The sequence below is a fragment of the Rana temporaria genome, chromosome 9, assembly GCF_905171775.1.
Source record: "Rana temporaria chromosome 9, aRanTem1.1, whole genome shotgun sequence".
Classification (NCBI taxonomy): Eukaryota; Metazoa; Chordata; class Amphibia; order Anura; family Ranidae; genus Rana; species Rana temporaria.
The window spans coordinates 120,736,012-120,755,657 of NC_053497.1; the positions used below are offsets into that span (position 1 = coordinate 120,736,012).

At 44.6% G+C, this 19,646-nt stretch overlaps 1 protein-coding gene across 1 annotated transcript in view; it reads left to right on the forward strand.

Moving 5' to 3' along the window:
- Window positions 1-7,555: 7,555 nt before the first annotated feature.
- The window catches only part of WDR31 (WD repeat domain 31), a 33,898-nt gene continuing 21,807 nt past the window's right edge, over window positions 7,556-19,646 (forward strand). The window contains exon 1 of the mRNA XM_040324317.1: window positions 7,556-7,671. The gene's annotated coding sequence lies outside the window, so the exon portion shown is untranslated. The remainder of the gene's footprint in view (window positions 7,672-19,646) is intronic.

The following is a 19,646-nucleotide window of genomic DNA, read 5'->3' on the forward strand; positions in this document are numbered from 1 at the left end:
TACGTTACGCCGCCGCAGAGATATGCCCAGTGTACAAGAATCTGGGCCGTTGTTTCTAACCCTTTTAAGTGAAGTATATGTTGTGTAACTACATTACTACACAATCTGAGTTAAAGAGAATTGTTTTGCAAGCCTTTCTCGTTTTGCATCGGATGTTGATATTCTCATATAGCAGTTATTTTAAATTCACAGGAGTTATGTTACAAAATCTATATTTCAAAAGTCTCTCAGTGTACCTGCTAGACCTACCGTAACTCATGCTTCCATTTCATTGCCTAAGCCACACATTTATCAACAAAGAGGTTTGCCACAAAATACCTAAATGCCATATGTGATTTGTCTCACCTTCACCTTGCCAAGTCTTTTTATCGTTTACACTATATGGGGAACTGTACTCCAAGCACTGACACAATGGTCCCCATAGGTTTTATTTTATGGTGAATACCCGTTCTCTCATAGGTGGCACTATAGAGCTTTATACTTCGTTCAATAAAAAAATTAGACAAGTATAGCAATAACTCACAGGATCCCTTATCTCCCCTGTGCTCTATTGTTGGATGGCACCATCTCTCCTCTTCACCTAGTTCAATTAAAAAACACCTTGTATTTCTTGTTCTATATTTTTTATTGAAGAAAAGGTTGGGTAACATATTATAGAATTGGGATCACAATTAGGCCATAAAGTGTGTCTTATAATAAACAAAAGGGATAGAACAACATCAGGATGTTTGAAGTACCATCCACAGAGGTTTAGTGAAAATCTAAAACATATTTTATTATTTAAAGTGATACTAAATTCTCTTTTATTTTTATTTAAAAATAACAAACACCTGCTCTGTGTAATGGTTTTGCACAGAGCAGCCTAGATCCTCCTCTTCTCGGGACCTTCAGCGCTTCAAGCCCCTCCCTCCTAACGAGTGCCCCCACAACAAGCAGCTTCCTATGGGGGCACCTGAGCCGAGTTGCTGCTCTGTGTGTCCATTCAGAAACAAAGCCGTGGCCCAGCCCCCTTTCTCTCCTCATTGGCTCACTGACTTTGATTGACAGCAGTGGGGGGCTAATGGCACTCCACTGCTGTCTCAGCCAATCAGGAGGGAGAGTATACAGAATACTTTATTAATCCCAAAGGGAAATTGGAAAATTGTTAAAATTTCCTGGCCAGTACAGGCCAGCCAAGTCTCTCGCACAACATCTTTGGATCGAGATGGGGCTCAGGTAAATATTAGGCGGGCTGAGGGGGGGCTGCTGCACACAGAAGATTTTTTTTATTTTAATGCATAGAATGCATTAAGATAAAAAAAAAAAAACACCTTCTGCCTTTAGAACCACTTTTACCATCTCAATACAGGGCACTTTCACCCCACTTCCTGCCCAAGCCATTTTTCAGCTTTCAGCGCTGTCACACTTTGAAAGACAATTGCGCAGTCATGCAACACTGTGCCTAAATTTCCCCCCACAAATAGAGCTTTCTTTTGGTGGTACTTTATCACCTCTGCGGTTTTTATTTCTTGCGCTAAAAACAAAAGAAGAGTGACAAGTTTGAAAAAAACACAATATTTTTTACTTTTTGCTATAATACTAATATACCTTTTGCTATAATCCCCAATTTAAAAAAAAAGTTATAGCGTCTACAAAATAGGAGATAGATTTATAGCATTTTTATTATTATTTTTTTTCTACTAGTAATGGCAGCGATCTGTGATTTTTATCATGACTGCGATATTGCGGCAGACTTATCGGACACTTTTGCCACATTTTTGAGACCATTCACATTTATATAGCGATCCGTGCTATAATAATGCATTGATTACTGTATAAATGTGACTGGCAGGGAAGGGGTTAACACTAGGGGACGATCAAGGGGTTAAATGTGTTCCCTAGGGAGTGATTCTAACTGTAGGGGACTCACAAGGGGAGGAGACCGATCAGTGTTCCCCGGTACAAGGAACACACCATTGGTCTCCTCTCACCTGACAGGACGTGGAACTGTGTGTTTACACACAGATCCACGGTCCTGCTCCGTTACTGGGCAATTGTGGATGCCCGCGCATCAGGTCCCCAATGACGCTGTGGGCGGGCACGGCACGCGCGCCCCCTAGTGGCCTGGGAAGGTGAAGATGTCATATGATGCCCGCCCAAAACAAAAGCCGCACCGCCCAGCCGTCATTTGATGGATGGCAGGCGGCAAGTGGTTAAAGTATTAGACAAAATAAATATTCATACTGGAAAGCTAATGACAATAAAAAGAGCAACTCCAAAGTTGTTGAGAAAAAACAATCTCCTCTGGGTGATAAATGTACATTGCAATGATTTTTAACAAACTTTGTTGAAGATTGCTACCTTTTGTTATTCTAAAGAAATAGCTGTTTGTTTTTTTTATCTTACTGTATAGAATGCAGTAGGATAAAAAAAAAACTACTGCCTTTGTAACCACTTAAAATTGTTATTTTGCACACCAGAAAAAAAATAAAAAATTCCAGTATCGATAGAGGGTATAATATTCAAAACTGTTCCATAAACATTTAATAAAATCTAGCCATGAGCCAGAGCGGCAGCTGAGAATTTCAGTACTCTGTAAAGAAGTGCAACAGTATGTCAAAACATATTTTAAGTTGATGCTCCTGGTACATCTAGATGACATAAGAATCAACAATAATCCATATTCATATTAGAGCCCTTCAAGCATAATCTTGCAAAGAAAGAACAGATATAATACTCGAGAGAGAAAAAGAAGAATTGAGAAGGGAGAGAATATGAAAAATAGGCTTATCGATCTCCCGAAGACACAGAAACTGTAGATAAAGATGGAATCATCATCTGCATTTGCATATTTTTGGCCCAAGAGTCCCAAGTCTTCTCAAATTGCTTCACCTTATCCTTTATTGTGCTGACTATCTTTTCATTAATCATAATCCATGATATTTTGTGTTTAACCTTCTCAAGGAGACAGAGGATTTTTTCCATGCTCCCACTACTGATATTTTGGCAGCAAGGAGGATAAAGAAAATGAGTCGCTGTTGACTACAAGGTATTTCGGGCACTGGTTCATTCAATAAAGCTATTTGAGGTTGTTGCTGTATCAACAGTCCAGCCACATGGCGAAACAAGGAAAAAATCTTATTATAAAATCTCCTTATCTTGGGACATTCCCACCAAATATGGAACATAGTGGCCCATAGTGAACATCCCTTGAAACAGAGTGGAGAGGAGTCAGGATACATTTTATCTAAATGAAAAATTACTCAGTACCATCCCGGAAGAGGATACATTGGTAGTAGTCGGAACAATCATCAATTCTCGACTTGACTAAGCAAACTCCCTCTACTTAGGACTACCTAAATACCAGATTTCGCAACTCAAGTTGTCCAGAACACGGCAGCCAGACTGGCAACGGGGAAAAAACCCTGGGAATCAATCACCCCTTCCCTGAGGACCCTCCATTGGCTCACCGTAAAGGATCGGGTCACATTTAAGAACCTCTGCCTCACCCACAAATGTACACAAGGAAAGCCCCCTCAATACTTATGAGAGAAAATAAAAAACTACACCACCAATTGCATTCTTCGATCAACTAACCAAAACCTCCTCCACATCCTCAAATCCCACTACAAATCTAAGGGAGAACGAAGATTTGCAGTCCAAGGACCACGGCTATGGAACACTCTTCCATCAAACATCCACATGGAAGAAAACCATTGGGTCTTCAGGAAAAAACTTAAGACCCACCTCTTCTGAAGGATAAGGATGACACCGGATGGAAATATGCTCCTTGAGGCAATTTAGTTCGCATTTGTAGCGCTATACAAGTTACTCACTCACTCACCATCTAATCAATACTTTAAGGTTGGCCTCAATCAGAGACACATTCAGAATTCCCCTAAAGGAAGATCAAAATTTTTGATGCCACATATCCAAATCCAGATCAACCGAAGAGTCTCTGTCCCAATCTGTCATATATGGTAATTTTTTGAAGGAGAAGCCCGTAGATCAAAGATCTACTACCTGGTTGACCAAGGTCTTTAGTACACCATTTCTCATACTTTGTGAGGACGAGTAATGGGGGTTTTCGAAAGATGAGAAAAAGCCAAAATCTCAGATTGTTGCCAATCATCAACTTTCGTAAGGCAATGACACATGTTAAAACACTTGAGTAAAATAGTGTCCAATACAATATAGGCCTTTGTCAAGCCACCATTTAAATTCCCTTGCAACCAGACCTGGAGGGAATATGAGGTTATTAAATATATGGGTCAGCGGAGTTAACTCAGAAATAAAATTGATCCCGCAACCTATCCCAGAAGATTGCAACATTCACTTTAGTAGCATTGACTACCACTATGATTGTCAGCTTCCCCAGGGGTCCCTCAGGTACAAGATATACATACTTTCATTGTGCCAAACTGGACCAAAGTAACTATGCAATTGAAATCATACCTGGAGTTTAGCTTTAAGATGGCTGGTGTGGTTCCTCCCACCGACACAGGGCCAGATTCTGAAAGGACTTACGACGGCGCAGCGCCATGTACGCCGTCGTAAGTCCTAATCCGACCCGTCGTATCTATGCGCCTGATTCTTGTAATCAGTTACGCATAGATATCCATTAGATCCGACAGACGTAAGTCTCTTACGCCGTCGGATCGTAACTGCATTTTTCCGCTGACCGCTAGGGGCGTGTAAGCCGATTTACACGTCGAAATATGTAAATCAGCTAGATACGCGAATTCACGAACGTACGCCCGACCGACGCAGTAAAGTTACGACGTTTACGTTAGGCTTTTCCCGGCGTATAGTTGCCCCTGCTATATGAGGCATAAGTGCGGCGTACCAATGTTAAGTATGGCCGTCGTTCCCGCGTTGAAATTTGAAAAAGTTTCGTCGTTTGCGTAAGTCGTCCGTGAATGGGGCTGGACGTCATTTACGTTCACATCGAAACCAATGACGTCCTTGCGGCGTACTTTGGAGCAATGCACACTGGGAAATTCCACGGACGGCGCATGCGCCGTTCGAGAAAAACGCCAATCACGTCGGGTCACAGTAGATTTACATAAAACACGCCTCCCTGATCCAAATTTGAATTATTGGGGCTTACGCCGACCGATTTACGCTACGCCGCCGCAACTTACGGAGCAAGTGCTTTGAGAATACAGCACTTGCCCGTCTAAGTTGAAGAGGCGTAACGTAAATCAGATACGTTACGCCTGCACAAAATTGCGCGGATGTACAAGAATCTGGCCCACAGTTTCATTAGTACAGGCCACAGAAGTCACATAGAGGTCGACAGGAGAAACCACAGCGATATGGGACACAGAGGGGGAAGATTTACTTAAACTGAAGTGTACAAAATCTGGTGCAACTCTGCACAGAAACCAATCAGCTTCTAGATTGTATTGTCAAAGCTTAATTGAACATTTTGTAGTTCAAAGCTGATTGGTTACAATGCACAACTGCACCATATTCTGAGTGCTCCGGTTTTAGTAACTCTCCCCAAATATTAGAATTTACGGGAAGAATACGATAACAGTGAGCAAAGTTTGAATGTGCCATCCACTGGAAAGGTGAGCTATTGCAAGGTATGCGATGCTTAATTTTATCAGGTAAGTGAGAGGGTTGTCATCTGCTGCAATGAAACAATATAAAGGCATGTGGCAACAAGCTTTGGGCTTGGGGTAATGACATCAGTTTGAGATACTTCTGAGATCATTTAGAATTTATTCACAGTGTATTTGACCTGTAGTTATTCTCCTTCAAGCAGGTTTTTCACCCCAATAGATTTATATATGAATACAAAACCCACTCGAAGCAAACAAATAGCCCCTCCACAAAGGCTGTAATATCTATTAAAGCCTTGTGCACTCTGGACATTAGGCATGGGATCCCAAAGTTTTCATCAGTGGCAGCTGGTGCTCCATTTTTTGGGGGGACGGCAAATAAACCCCCCACCCCGCCGTCTCGCCATCCCCGCACTTACCTCATCCAGTTCGTGGGCGGCTTCCCCTTTTGGCCAATCTGGTTGCTTTTCCTCCCAGCCAATCAAGTGGGTGGGCTTGGGGCCCAACAGGCCATGTTTGCAGGTTTTCCTTTATCTTACACAGGTGCTTTAAATCAGAGTCAATGGCTTGGTATCTTGGACAGCTATTTTATCTAAGAGAAATTCATAAAATATGACCAGGTGACCAGATTTTTAAAATTAAATCCGGGAACATATTTTTTTTTTGCTATTAATGGCGGCAATCAGTGACTCTCTGCCCATTGCCGCCGCTGCCCGCCTCACAGCCTGTCAAGTCTCACTCTCCGGGGCCCCGGCTACTACTCGGTGGGGAGCGGAGGAAGATCACTGCACCAGGGAAGGTTAGGAGATAGGCAGGTGGCTGGCCGGGACTTGAGCCAAGGCAGAAGAACATGCAAGCGGGAGTTGAACGGGCATGCACCCGAAACTGAAGAAATATTCCCTCCGCTCCGACCAACACATGATCATCAGAAAGGGGCACAGATAATGAAAAAAAATCATCCAAGCTAGTAGAAGCGGCAGAGCAGGGGTGTGTAATTCAGATTTTTGTTTTTTTATTCTGACTGTCTTTGAAATAGCCCCAGCCCTTGTTAAAATCCAATCCGGGGAAAGACTTGGTTCGGGGACAGTGTCCTCAATCTGGAGACTGTCCCCGGAAACCGAGGATGTCTGGTCACCCTACTGTTGGGGGTACTTGAGGACAGGGTTGAGAACCACTGGTTTAGGGCACTATTCCCCCAGAGATGAACGTCTGAAATGCAGACTGCTTGCACCCTTCATCCCTGGGCACATAGTGCATACCTCCCAACTGTCCCAGATTCCGCGGGATCCTCCCGCAATTCAAAGTCTGTCCCGGGGTCCTGCGGACTAGACTAGGATCCCGCAAAACAGGGCCCGGGCGCGACATTCCGTGCCTCCATGTTTGCGTTCCACCTCCATGTTTGCGTTCCACCGCCATGTTTGGTGTCCGGTTCCCTGTGATTGGGCGTATGGTGGTCATGTGCGGCTGGCCTGTCATTGATCGTCTAGAAGTCCCGCCTCCGCACATGACCGCTATACGCCCAATCACAGTGTGGCGGGAAATATGAAGCGGGCTACAGTCGGATGACGCAACTTTGATTCCCGCCAAACCCCCCCGCTCAACAAGATGTCCCGCATTGTATTTTCTAAATGTTGAGAGGTATGCATAGTGCCCTAAATGAGAGTACTGCTTAGTTCTATCCAGTAGCAGCTTTCAGCCAATCATAGCGTTTTCCAGGCTGCTGGCAGAGGGGTGGATGATGCACCTGTGCCCTCTGCCAGCAGTGCCCAGCACCAAACACTCATTGTACATAAGGCCTAATAGCCTTTCCTCTCAGTACTGGGCTAGTTTATCTAATATCCCTGGCTGGGAACCCCTGAAAGTCAGGCACTGCTGGCAGCCATTAACTAAAACTCCTAATCTTCTCAGCTCTTTATCAGTGTGCAAGGCAGCAGATGGATCACATGATTCCTTACTATAGGGCACTCCTCGAGGGGCGGAACCTATGGGCTACGGCTCAGGTGGGATGGTTTTCCATGTGACACCCGCGCCTGGTAACCGGTGCCGCGTTGCTAAGGAGAGAAGAAGAAGAAGAAGACGGCGGAGGATGGGCGAGCCCCGGGGGCACCGTGTGCTGTGCGGGGTAACACTATTCATTCTTCCACCAATGGCGGCACCGTCCTTTGTTATTTCTGGCTGTGTGCCGCCGTTATCATTGCTCGGCATTGCACTCCATGTAATCACCCCGCAGGGCTGTTATTATCGGATGAGGTGCTGATCTATACACGTGTGTGTATGTGTATGACAGGGAGGTGATACTGATAATAACACAATGACATGTCCATTCATTTCCTTCTCATCCATATTATATAACATGGGTGACAGTTCATGGGTGAATGGGAAAGCCAGCGATTGTCAAAGCAGTGCGATTGTTTGCGATTTTCTGTTCAGACGTTCGGTTTTTCATCAGATCGCCTTCTGTTCTCTGAATCAGGGAAACGTGCGCCTCTCTGTGCAGATTGCGATTAGGAAAAAATTCAATGTTTGCTTATTTGATTAATGGAGTTGTCGCCTGTAATTGGTCATGTGATCGCGGGACTGCAAATCGCTCATGAGCATTACCGAATAAAACTAAAGGCAGTTCAATGCCAAGCGATCCGTCCTGCGGGTATCAGCCACCTGTGTAGCTTCAGCCTGAAGTATAGGCTAGCATCTAAACGACCACGACTCAGAAAAGCGATCCATGTTAAGGTCACTTTTCAGGGGCGTTTGACAGGTGGTGAAGAGGCGATATGTCACCTCCTCACTGCCTGTTTTAATCCTGTAAATGCTGAACCAACGCACTGCGTTGCATGCGGGAGCGCTTGCGGTGTATCTATTTGCTGAAATGAGTCGCGCTCAGTGAGATTACTGATCGTTGAACACAAAAAGAGTGATCGGTTTGCTGAGGGCAGTGGAGAGGCTACCTTTGCAGCTTTTTTGGGGGGGGGGGCAGCACTATAAATGTGGCTCAGTCGCATGTTTTTATTGTTGCCCCCCCAATCGCACATCTTAATAAGCCCTTAGGGTGGTCATACGCATTACAATCACATTTAGATTTACTAAAACAAAATAATAAGTGGACAAACCTAAACAATACATAAATTTTCTTTTTTTTTCAAAATACTTTGGCCCGGATTCACAAAGGAGTTACGATGGCGTATCTCCACATACGCCGTCGTAACTCTGAGTGTAAGGCGTCGCATCTCTGCGCCTGATTCATAGAATCAGATACGCCTCACTGTTGCCTAGATACGAGCGGCGTAAGTCCCTTACGCCGTCGTATCTTGGGGTGCATATTTACGCTGGCCGCTAGGGGCACTTTTGTATATTTCCGCGTTGAATATGCAAATGAGCTAGATACGCCGATTCACAAACGTACGTGCGCCCGGCGTATCAAGATACGTTGTTTACGTAAGGCGTCGGACCGGCGTAAAGTTACCCCTCATAAAGCAGGGGTAAGTCATGTTAGGTATGGACGTCGAAAACGTACGAACAGCATCGTATTTTACGTCGTTTGCGTAAGTCGTCCGTGAATGGGGCTGGGCGTAGGTTACGTTCACGTCGACTAAGCATTGATCGTGCGTAATTTACTTTGAAAATTCAAAGTGATACTGAGCATGCGCGCGCATTCGCCGTTCGTAAAGCGCGTCATTTACGTGGGGTCACCAATCATTTACATACAACACGCCTCCTACCAGCCTAGTTTGAATTAGGCGGGCTTACGCCGGCCCATTTACACTACGACACCGTAACTTAGAGAGCAAGTCCTTTCTGAATACGGGACCTGCCGCTCTAAGTTACGGCGGCGTAGTGTATCTGAGATACGCTACGCCCGCCTAAAGATAGGCGCTTCTTTGAGAATCTGGCCCTTTATTTTTAAAGATTGCACATGGAGAATACAGAAACAACAACAGTTACAGTGCCTTGAAAAATGATTCAGACCCCTTGAAATTTTCCAGGGGGAAATTTGATTTTGGTTGGGGGGTATCAGAGTAAAGGGGGCTGAATACAAATGCACACCACACTTTTCACATATTTATTTGTGAAAAAAAAATTGAATATCATTTTCCTTCATCTTCACATTTACGTGCCACTTTGTGGTCTATCCCATAAATACCCAATAAAATACATTTACGTTTTTGGTTGTAACATGACAAAATGTGGAAGATTTCAAGGGGTATGAATACTTTTTCAAGGCGATCATACACAACATGATTAGCAGACAAACACTGAACTGGAGTCAAAAAGAACATATGAAACGGCAACCCGAGGAGCCAGGTAATATCGGGCCCCTGAACCCAAATTGCACGGTAAATACAGTAGAGAAGGGGGGGGGGGGGGATTTGGGAGGAAGAATGGGAACTGGGTAAAGAGGAGGGGAAGGACGAAAGGGAAACCATCTCACATAGCTCAAATAAAATCCATTCATTTTCTATCCAGCCCTTAAAGGGGTTGTAAAGGTTGTTTTTTTATATTCTAATTAGGTTCCTTTAAGCGAGTGCATTGTTGGTTCACTTACCTTTTCCTTCCATTTCCCTTCTAAATGTTTTTTTTCTTTATCTGTATTTCTCACTTCCTGTTTCTCATCCGTAAGCTTGCCCCCATGTTCTGGCTGGGGGTTAGTCAGCCAAAACAGCTTACTGAGGAGGAACAGGAAGTGAGAAATTCAGACAAAGAAAAAAGAACAATTAGAAAGGAAATGGAAGGAAAAAGTAAGTGAACCAGCAATGCACTAGCTTAACCACTTAAGCCCCGGACCAATATGCAGCCTAAAGACCCAAGGTGTTTTTACAGTTCGGGACTGCGTCGCTTTAACAGACAATTGCGCGGTCGTGCGACGTGGCTCCCAAACAAAATTGGCGTCCTTTTTTCCCCACAAATAGAGCTTTCTTTTGGTGGTATTTGATCACATCTGCGGTTTTTAGTTTTTGCGCTATAAACAAAAATAGAGCGACAATTTTGAAAAAAAAGCAATATTTTTTACTTTTTGCTGTAATAAATATCCCCCAAAAACATATATAAAAACATTTTTTTTCCTCAGTTTAGGCCGATACGTATTCTTCTACCTATTTTTAGTAAAAAAAATCGCAATAAGCGTTTATCGATTGGTTTGCGCAAAATTTATAGTGTTTACAAAATAGGGGATAGTTTTATTGCATTTTTATTATTTTTTTTTTTTTTTACTACTTATGGCGGCGATCAGCAATTTTTTTCGTGACTGCGACATTATGGCGGACACTTCGGACAATTTTGACACATTTTTGGGACCATTGTCATTTTCACAGCAAAAAATGCATTTAAATTGCATTCTTTATTGTGAAAATGACAGTTGCAGTTTGGGAGTTAACCACAGGTGGCGCTGTAGGAGTTAGGGTGCACCTAGTATGTGTTTACAACTGTTTGGGGGTGTGGCTGTAGGAATGACGTCATCGATCGTGTCTTCCCTATAAAGGGAATGACGCGATCGATGCGCCGCCATAGTGAAGGACGGGGAAGCCGTGTTTACACACGGCTCTCCCCGTTCTTCAGCTCCGGGGAGCGATCGCGACGGAGCGGCTATAAACAAATAGCCGCGCCGTGGTCCCGGATCGCTCCCCGAGCGGACCCGACCTCCGCATGTAGCGGGGGGGGTCCCGATCGGACCCCCCACCCGCTAATAGGCGAGGACGTACGTGTACGCCCATGTGCCTGTACGTGCCATATTGTGGACGTATATGTACATGCGGGGGTCGGGAACTGGTTAAAGGAACCTATTTGGAAAATAACCCCTTTAAGGGCTGGATAGAAGTGAACCAACAATGCACTAGCTTAAAGGGTTAATAAAGGAAAAAAATGTTTTTCTTTAAAATAACAAACATGTTATACTTCCCTCCACTGTGCAGTTCGTTTTGCACAGAGTGGCCCCGATCCACGTCTTCTTTTTTTTTTTTTGAAATATTTTATTTATAAACGGAGAGACCGGCCTGCACAGGCCCATACAACAGCATGTATCAACATATACAGCAGAGCAGGTAAATCACTCGTTTCCATACAGCTTAACAAAACCATCTACAATGCGTATCCATGTGTAGCTAATGTCTAGCGTTCCCCCATGTGTCGCCGCAGCCTGTGCGCGGTTGGGTATATAAAGGGGTCAATCTCCCGGCTGTTGCATGCGTGTTTGGTTGTAGTGTGTCCCTCAGGGAGCCCCTCCCGCCTACTGCGACGGGGATCTCCGAACTTGGGACCTGTCCTGGTTGTCCAGGCCGTGCCCGTCCGGCCTCCCTTCCATTTTCTATTTTTAGAGTCAAGAGGTTTATAAGAGAGAGTAGTCTCGAAAGTTCAAGAATGAAAGTAGAATAGGGGAGAGAAGTCAAGCAGGTGGGGTGGAGGGGGGGGGATGTGGGGTGGTTCCCCCGTGGGTGCAGTCCTGTATCAGGGGGTGTGTCCGACCCGGCGCCCTCCGGCCGCTCCCCCCTGAGGAGCAGACCCTCAGTCGAATATTTAAAAATATTCCAGAGCTGCCAGGTTTGTTTGTAGGCTTCCTGCCTATCTTGGCTTGTGAGGATGAGATCCTCTAGCCGGCTGATATCATCTACTTTTTTAAGCCAAAGGGAAATGGTTGGTGGGTGTTGAGATTTCCAGGTGAGTGGGATGCAGGCTCTCGCTGCATCTAGTAGGTGGCGTACCACTGACTTTTTGTAAACCTTCGATGGGGTGTCTGTCGCGTGGAGCAAAAAGAGTGCCGGGTCGTTTGGGATCTCGCGGCTAGTGAAATTCTGAGTCACTCGGCGTACCTCTCTCCAGAACCCCTGTAAACGATCGCAGGACCAAAATATGTGTAAGAGTGTACCTCTCTCCTCCTGGCAGCGCCAGCACAGGTCCGACGCCCCAGGGAAGAGGGTATGTAGCAACGCCGGGGTCCTGTACCATCTTGTAAGTATCTTGTAATTAGTTTCTTGGGTTCTGGAGCATATGGACGATTTATGGGTGAACTCAAGTATGCGCTGTCTCTTGCCCGTTGGGAAGACACAGTTCAAGTCCCTTTCCCACCTAAGAAGGCATGGGACTGGGCCGCCCTCGGGTGGAGTGTTTAGTATGCCATGCATCAGGGATAGGGTGTGTGGGACCACCCCGGTCTCGACGCAGATTTCCTCCAAGGGCGTGTGGGGCTGCCGTATAGCGTCGGGGGGTGGCATACTATTCAGGAAGTGTCCGAGCTGAAGTGCCCTCATGTAGTCCAATTTATACGGGCCTGCAGGATTGGTTAGCTCCGCGGCGGTCTTCCACTTACCCCCGTCGCTAAAATGCGTCGCTTGGTCCAACCCCGCCTCACGCAACTCAAGGAATTTCCTATCATTGAGTCCAGGTTCAAAGTCAGGATGTCCTAGTATCGGTCTCAGTGGGGAATTAAGCGTCGCAAGGGGTGGTTTTGTCAATAGCTGAGAGGTGATCTTAACCATGGCTCCTATCAGCGGGTGACGCCTGATCTCCGGCGGTAGGGTTGTCGCGCACCATGGCGCTCTACGGAGGGGGATCTTACACTGTTCCTGCTCTATTTGTGTCCACAGCTTGGTATCAGTATGGCGACACCAGTCCACCAGCCTTCCCAGGTGGGCCGCCCGGTAATAGGTGCGGAGATCGGGCATAGACAGGCCTCCGTGTGACTTCGGGAGCGAGAGTGTTTTCCTACTTACTCGTGGACATTTCCCTGCCCATAGAAATCTAGTAAAGGCGGCATGGGTTTGTTTGAAAAAATCCCCTGGTATCAACACCGGGAGGGCCTGTAGAAGGTAGAGGAACTTTGGCAGCACTGACATTTTAAGAATATTGCAGCGGCCTAGCCATGAGTGCAGGCCACTGTTCCACTGGTCTAGCAACCTTCTCACCGTCGCCAGGAGTGGTGGGAAGTTAAGATGGAAGAGTCGGGCGGGTGATGTAGGTATGAGGGTACCAAGGTATTTCAGGGCCTTATCCGTCCATTTCAGGTCAAATGTCTCCCTGAGGTCCGCCAAGAGGCGTTGAGGGATCCCAACACCCATAGCTTCCGACGATCCACGTCTTCTGGGGTCCCTCGGCAGCTGTCTCTGGTCCTCCCCGCAAGAACTCACCACATTCATGCGAGAGCTCGCATGGTGATGAGTCCTTGCGGGCCATAGTCGCTCACTGTATCACTCGGCCCCGCCCCTCGGCGCGCCGCGTCACTGGATGTGATTGACAGCAGCGCCAGCCAATGGCTGCGCTGCTCTCAATCCATCCGCTCTAGCCAATCACGGCCAGGCTGAGCGGCGAAGAGGATCTCGGGACTGAGCGCGGGACTTTCGAGGGGTCAGGCAAGTAAAACGGGGGCTCGGGGGGCGGCATCATCAGATGTTTTTTCACCTTAATGCATAGATTGGGGGCACCGCGGTAATACCGCCCACGGCGCATTGTGTGCAGTATTAGCCCTTTTTCAGCTGCTAGCAGCGGTTAATACTGCACCGCTAGCGGCCAAATACAGACGCAATTCCAAAAATAGTGGAGCTATACCGCCACCGCACATACTTCCCCAGTGAGAAAGGGGCCTTAGGAGCTGATATGGTTAGGGGAGGGAACCTCCCTCTCATGAATGCGGAAAAATCACATTCAGGATAGGAACGTTTTTACCGCAGAACGCGATTTTGCCACATTTTTGCGTTTTTCCCACAGCCAGTAAGTAGGCTATGTGTATTTGAATAGGCATTTAAGGGGAAGGAAAGGGAGAGGGATAGGGAAAAAGGCAAGTCTGATTAGTTAGTTGATAGGTATGTGTGGGATCTCTCATCAATGATGGAAGTGGGGCCGTAACCATAGCATATATCAAAATTAGCAGGTAATAAAGATCAGGGGTAAGGGAAGATGAAAATTGATCTTAGACAAGGTCATTGGAAAAGAAAAGGGGTTACTGTAGGCTGCACTTAAATGATCCTGATCCCAAAAATTATAAACTCAGGAGGTAATATCAAAGAGTTTATTCTGATAATAATTTAATCAGTTGAATCACATTGAATATCACATCACAATTAAAAGGGCATGGTGTTGGGTACATCAAACCATGAGCACACATAACATACAGGACATACAGTAGACAAACATTGACACACGACGCTGTCCGGACTCTGTCGGGGTCAGTCATTGGTTTTAGTCACTATGAACAGTTATGGTTGGTAGTGGGGTATGTGATGTTCAATACAAGATTGACATAGGACTGCCAATTGTGGCCCTAATAGTATACTGACCAATGACTGATCCCTAAGGGATGGAGGAAGGGGGGAGGGGGTGTGAGAGGGAAACGGGAGGGGGGAAAGTATGGGGATTGAGGCGATGATGTTGCAACCGGTATCACTAGACTGAGGAATTGGGTAATGAACTTATAAATAAGTTCGTCGTTGATGAGGGGGTAACTTCCTCAAGTGAAGGGTGCAAGGATGCACCTTGTCCCAAAATTCTCAGTCTATATTGGATGGTAATGAATCGATGATCATTCGGATGAATGGTAATTCACTTGGTCTGAAATAAGGGTTTGTACTATATGGCCTGGGCAATCAGGGTAGTTATTCAGTAATTTTGAATGACATTGATGCAGTGCACAATGAGCTATCAATGATAAGAACATTCAATATCTGGAAATGCACAGATATATTAGTTTAGGTAGTATAAATAATGGGGGTGTGTGTAGGTCTCACACCGCTAATTATGAATATATTTACCCTAGATATGCGGAGCCATAACAGTACTGCTGCGTGTCAGGATAGGGTGGTTAGTGTGACTTAATAACCAAGAGTCATATGAATTATGTTGCTTTTCAAATTGAAGCAGCTAGATCCCCAAGTATATCTGACATTGGCAAGTTGGATTGTTAATGAAAATTCGGAGGATATAGTCATCCAAGTGTCTCCAAGTAATAACATCAAAAAATGAAAGTTGGTTACAGACCTTTGTTGAGCTTCATTCATTCTGTGAAATGATCAGAGTAATGATAAGTCCAGTATTTGCAAACCTCTGGTTAGTTGTCACAAGTGATGTATCCGAGAGTGCAAATAACTCAGTTGCAATGAATCAATTGGGGCAGGAGTTAGATTACCCTGTATCCAGAGCGTGGGCTGAGTAGCCCGGTGTAGCGCCTCAATCGCCGTCACCGTCTCCGTCTCGCGTTCCTCCGTGTTCCTTCCTGGTTTGAATTGGATCACATGGACAGGTCACATGGGCAGCGTCTGGTGATGACGTCGACGCGTTTCGCCGTAGCCAATGGCGTAGCTTCTTCCTGGACGTAATGGAATGTCAGCTGCTGGATGTTTTTATACGCAATCCACAGCTGCTACTGACACCAAACAGTGCGTGCTGACGTTGATTCGCTGCATGGAATACCCGACGCTACGGTGTCATGGAGATTAAGTGAAGTAAATTACTTTGAATTTCCCAAAATAATTGATTTATTTGCATGCTCGTTTTTCTTTCTTCATTTGGTGTAACTCATTTTGTAAAACGGTGTTCAATTTTAGAAGTAGGAACACAGTGGGGGAAGGGAAGAGAGTGCACGGCAGGGATGAAGGTGAGGAAAAGGTAGAAAGGGAGGGGGAGGAGAAACAAATATTTGTCGGCTGAACAAATGACATTCATCACCAGGATTATTTATGTTCTACCCAAAAATTAAAGTGACGGTTTCCTCATGTAACACTCGTATCTCAATCGCTTCATCTAGATCTATGGCAGTGGAAATCACTGACTTCCAGGAGCGAGTGGGAGCAATAATACATTTGGGTAGATATCGTAAATTTAGGTACGATTTGGACTGTATGGGTAACCTGACAGTCATGAAGGATTAGCTTGAGATAGTGTGAGGTGTTTGTTTTGAACATTGTCAATCATGTATCAAAGATGTTATGAATAAAGGAGGTAGGAAAAGCCAAGGTAAAATTAATAGTGTGCAGGATGTCCCAAGGTGCATCACAGTTTGTATCTCATGGGGTGAATAGGGACATAATCAAGGTTTTCCTATGAGTGTAGAAAGACTTGTAAGTTTAGTTCAGTGTTCAAGCCAACGGGGACGAGTGATTTGAGACGATATACCCACCACTTCTCTTTTTGTTGGAGGATACGGTCAAAGTCACCTCGTCTACCGGGTTATTTGAGGGCATAAATTCCCTTCACAGTCATGCCCTTGGAGCATCTGTTGTGGTGTTCAGCAAAATGCTTGGCGAGTGGTTTTTCAGGGGTTTTTTGTTTTTCGTTAATTTCACGTAAGTGCTCACCTATCCGAACTTTCAGGGCACGTTTCATTTTTCCCACGTATATTTTGGGACAGGGACAGGTGATTAAATAAATCACTCTGGTTGTCGAACAATTTATCAGGTCCCTGATCTCAAAATCACATTGTCCGTGGGCATCCTGAAAGGAGGATGTACGATCGACATAGGGGCATATCTGACACTTATTGCAGGGGAACATGCCCAGAGATCTAGGATAGTTGGATAGCCACGTGGCATTGGATTCTTTTCCCCCCTCCCGTTTCCCTCTCACACCCCCTCCCCCCTTCCTCCATCCCTTAGGGATCAGTCATTGGTCAGTATACTATTAGGGCCACAATTGGCAGTCCTATGTCAATCTTGTATTGAACATCACATACCCCACTACCAACCATAACTGTTCATAGTGACTAAAACCAATGACTGACCCCGACAGAGTCCGGACAGCGTAGTGTGTCAATGTTTGTCTACTGTATGTCCTGTATGTTATGTGTGCTCATGGTTTGATGTACCCAACACCATGCCCTTTTAATTGTGATGTGATATTCAATGTGATTCAACCGATTAAATTATTATCAGAATAAACTCTTTGATATTACCTCCTGAGTTTATAATTTTTGGGATCAGGATCATTTAAGTGCAGCCTACAGTAACCCCTTTTCTTTTCCAATGACCTTGTCTAAGATCAATTTTCATCTTCCCTTACCCCTGATCTTTATTACCTGCTAATTTTGATATGTGTATTTGAATTCTAACAGAGCCCCAGATACCAGTGAAAAAAAGCCGGGGGTTCTAATCCTTCTCCACAAAATATATTATTATTTTTTGTCTGAATTTGAACTTGTCGTTAAATTCATAATGAATCATAACAAAGATAACAAAGAGCAAAGAAATAAAACAGATCTGTGTTTATCGCAAACGACGTAAACAACGGAAAATTTGACGCTGGCCCGACGTCCATACTTAACATTGCGTACGCCTCATAAACCCAGGGGTAACGTTACGCCGAAAAAAGCCTTACGGAAACAACGTAAAAAAATGCGCCGGCCGGACGTACGTTTGTGGTTTGGCGTATCTAGCTAATTTGCATATTCTACACGGAAATCAACGGAAGCGCCACCTAGCGGCCAGCGTAAATATGCACCTTAGATCCGACGGCGTACTAAGACATACGTCAGTTGGATCTAGCCCAGCTTCAGGCGTATCTTGTTTTGTGGATACCAATCAATAGATACGCCAACGTAACTTCTTCGTGGATCTGGCCCTTAATATATAACTTCCCTCTGCCTTAGTGACAGTACATAATTATCATCACGCCATCCTGAGCTCTTCCCCCTCCCTATATGAAGGTAATGGACTAACCAGCTTTCTAGTGGTGTCCTGTCAATCAGACTGACGCCGCTGAGTGCTGATCCTAATGGGATTTGTTGGGCTGTCTCCCGTAGCTACATAATGCCGGCCATCGGAAATGGTGAGCAAATACAACATTCTCAACCTTCTTTTTTTCTTGCCTCCATTCTGCGTCCAGCTCACACCCCGTTTAATCAGATTTGATTACAGAGATCTTTCCGGGATCTTGTCAATGCATTAAATGGGTTTATTTATATACACTGTAATCTTCTAAGACTCCAAAGTGGATTGGAAAGCATCCGTTCCCAATGAGTCGCTGTGTTATTTCAGGCCATCTTACATGCCTACTTATAGACGACGTATACTTTCTGTACATTGACCTGTTGCTGTTCTAAAAGTGTTCTGTATTTTTGGCAGGGTGGATAAAAATCAATGATTTAAAAAAAAAATATATAAGATTTTTGTGATTTAAAGCAAATTTTTTATTTATTTAAATCAATGTTTTTGATTTTTATCAATTTAATTTTAATAAAATGCCTTTGGAGTAAAAATAGCTAGATTTCTATTTAAGATACTTTAATAACTTATAACTTTAATATAAAAATATAACTTCATTCAGCATGAAATGGAGCTTAGTTATGTAGTATGAGGCGGTATATTCTGTAATATTTACATTTTTGGAAAACTCATTTAATGAATCCAAGCTCTGCAAGTTGAGATAAGATGCACTGCATTGACGCATTCACACAATTTCACAGTAACCATGAGATAAGCCAAAGTTCAGGAATATTCCTTTATCCCATTGTTTTTTCAAATCTACAGTATGTACACTACAAATTGTATGATTGAATCGATTCTGATATCGCTGTTTTACTAACCTGACAGCTTATTATTCTAAATAGGAAACCTTCATTTTGTCGCCATTATGTAATGACCAAATTTCGACCGATAAATCGGTCAACTGAATAAACGATTCAGTTTCTCTTTTGTTTGCGCAGTAGCAACAGTTACATTTTTACCGGGCGAGAAAGACATTAATCTTTCAATTTATTGTCTGTTTGGCAGAAGTTTTCCAAACTTTTCGTAATTTTTTTTGGGCTAAAAAATGTCACTACTGATGTCCGATTTGTGCCCATTAGGTGAAAAAAAAGAAAAACTGGCCAAATTACAGATTTTCGATTTTTTTTTAGTCTAGCCTAGTGTATAGACACCATTGTTTTGTTTTTTTCTTCAGCCAAACAGCGTATGACCAGCTTTATAATGCAGTGCTATTAAAGCAGAGGTAAACCTCCGCTTTTTGGATCCCTCCCCCCTCCGGTGTCACATTTGGAACCTTTTAGGGGGGAGGGGGGTGCAGATACCTGTCTGAGATAGGTATTTGCACCACTTCTGGGTTCGGATCCCCACGGGGAATCCAGCCTGTGACATCACACATCCCCCCCCGCTGTCCTCTGGGAAACACTGTTCCCAGGAAAGAGCGGGG